The sequence below is a fragment of the Aulonocara sp. 'chitande type north' Nkhata Bay genome, linkage group LG4 (assembly GCF_057382095.1).
Source record: "Aulonocara sp. 'chitande type north' Nkhata Bay isolate Kocher_YH1m ecotype deep benthic linkage group LG4, A_spYH_male_GT1.1, whole genome shotgun sequence".
In the NCBI taxonomy this organism is placed as follows: Eukaryota; Metazoa; Chordata; class Actinopteri; order Cichliformes; family Cichlidae; genus Aulonocara; species Aulonocara sp. 'chitande type north' Nkhata Bay.
In genome coordinates this window covers 1,695,028-1,697,456 of record NC_141347.1, presented here as the reverse complement: position 1 = coordinate 1,697,456, position 2,429 = coordinate 1,695,028, and the positions used below count along the sequence as shown (strand labels likewise).

Genomic DNA, 2,429 nt, shown 5'->3' with positions numbered 1-2,429 from the left:
CCCCAATGTCGTAGTTGCAGAAAAGTAACAAAGTTGGTCAGGGATGAACTGTATGATGTACCAAAGACATAATGGGCCCTAAAGAGTTCATCAAGGGCTCCTACAGAACCTGTCGCATTACATGGAAGTGCATGCTTCTCAATCACAATGAAGGTGTGAATGCTGCTTCTTGTGGATCCCTGGGTAAGATGGTAGGGCTGACTGCTTCGGGTGATGTTGTCTAGATGCTGCTGTACACTGGTTCCAGCCTACAACAACACATTAAACAACAGTATTAAGTGACTATCCTCTGACAGTAGATTAGCTCAACTCACTGTCCATGAAAATAGAGGTGATGGAAAGTATATTTTAAACAACATACCTTTGGGAATTTGATGAGGTTATTGACAGCTTGAGATGCAGACATCTTTCCTGGTCTCTTTCGCCCTTGTGCAGATGGTGGTAGCAGATGTAGCAGCAGCAAGATAGTAGACAAGTCACTGTCCCAGCCTACAGACGAATAAACAAAGAATTATTCCAAAAATACATTGAATTGACAGAATTACCTATATAACCAACAATGGCAAATAAAAACAGTCACAATCATACCATTCTCAACTTCAGTACCTGACTCAGCATTGCACATCTCCAAGAGCTCTGAGGTGGGGACAAGTCCATGACTTTCCTTTACAACCTCTGCTTTGAGATTGGTGAGCCACCTCTCCAAGAATTTGCTCCCAGTGACCTCACAAAACAGGAGTCGGAAATCTTGTTCTATCTGTAATGCAAAAATACAGAACATAGAGAGGTGTTTGATTGAATCCTGCCTACAAATTACATCAGTATCATTTAAATGATAAGTGAACTTACTTTTGGGAGATTTGCAAACTGAGACGCTTCTTTCCTCCACAGCTTTTCTTTGAATGGTCTTCAACTGCCATGCAATGTATCCTGAACTGTTCTCTGGATCGTAGTAATGTTTCTATGTAATTAAATAAACGAAGAAGGACTATGTTATCAACATTTCTGAGGGCAATTATGTATTTAATGTTGAAAAGTTCCCTTTACTTACATATCCATGTTGTGAATATGGGTCTTCCAGATATGGAGACAGAGCAACAATGCCCTGCGCATACATCACTCTTACGCTTTTAGGGGGAGATGTCCTAATGTATAAATTCAATAATTGGCATTAAACATCACAATTAAAAATAATACAATGTTTAAAATGTTTCTTTATATCTTACATTTTTGATTCTTACCCATGTCATTCTGTCATCTCAGCCTCAAGTATGTTTCTCATCCATCTTCTGGTTGCATCTCTCAGAGATTTGGTTTTTCCATACTCTTAAACCTTTCTATAAGATAGGAACATTACTTAATATTACTTAACATGTCATTAACATTGCTATCAGTTAATTTACACAAAATACATATTTCTTACTAAATAATGAGCAAAACTCTAAAGTAGTGTATGCCTTTGGCATTTGCTTAAAATAATATAAACCAGTAAAGTTAACTTTATGGTAATGCTACCCACTTTTTCTGAAAGTATGTTCGCTTATGTAAGCTAATTAGCGATTATTAGCTTATTGATAAACGGTAATTTAGTTGTTCAAACTGTGCGATTTGACATGTGACAATGATATTATTTAGACAGCATTTAGAAGAAATACATAGTTAAAATGTTTTAGGTTCATATTAACGCAGTGAGAAGATAACGAACATCTTAACTTTTAGCAACTGCTAGCATGTAGCTACTGGAATGCCATTAAACCTATGGGTAAATGCTGCTAACATGTCCTCACTCGACATCAGTGAAACTATAAAGAGCTACTTAGTTTAAAAATACCTTTTAAACAATGTTACCAGTATGGGAATGTTAACTTCACTTACCTGACTGTGGCAGCTCTTCGGAGAAAATTCCATGCGCATTAGAGCTCTGAGGCCACACACGCCTGCGGACTGGTAATAATCAACACTGTGTGGAGTGAAGTCTTCACTGCGTGACTAACAAACTTTACACTGACTTTTAACTCTGATGTTAGAGCTGGTTTACTCCTCATAGAGTTGTAAATACTCTATCTAGGTTAAAATAGGTTTACTCTGAAATATCGACACTCCATTTTTTACTGTGTAGATAAAAAGGACGACACATGATGGACAGTAGTTCCAGATTTGGTGTGCAGGAGCGTGTGAGAGGAACAACGTTCGCACTGTTGCACCAGTTGTTGTTCACCATTAAACACACGCCGCCTCCCCTTGACTTCCCCGAGTCCCGTGTCCTGTCCATGCGGTGAACCGAGAAGAACTCGGCCGGCTGGATGGCGTGGTCCGGCACCGCTGGGTTCAGCCATGTCTCGGTGAAACAGAGGAGATTGCAGTCCCGAATGTCTCTCTGGAACTTTACCCTGGCCCTGAGGTCGTCAAGCTTGTTCTCCAGTGACTGG

At 39.6% G+C, this 2,429-nt stretch overlaps 1 long non-coding RNA gene across 1 annotated transcript; it reads right to left on the bottom strand.

The window, feature by feature from the left end:
- Nucleotides 1–678: 678 nt before the first annotated feature.
- Nucleotides 679–1,599, bottom strand: LOC147331683 (uncharacterized). Its single transcript, XR_015128914.1, has 3 exons — nt 1,052–1,599; nt 850–961; nt 679–757 (listed from the first exon to the last, which is right to left on the bottom strand). It is a non-coding gene; the product is annotated as an uncharacterized LOC147331683 (long non-coding RNA).
- Nucleotides 1,600–2,429: the final 830 nt, after the last annotated feature.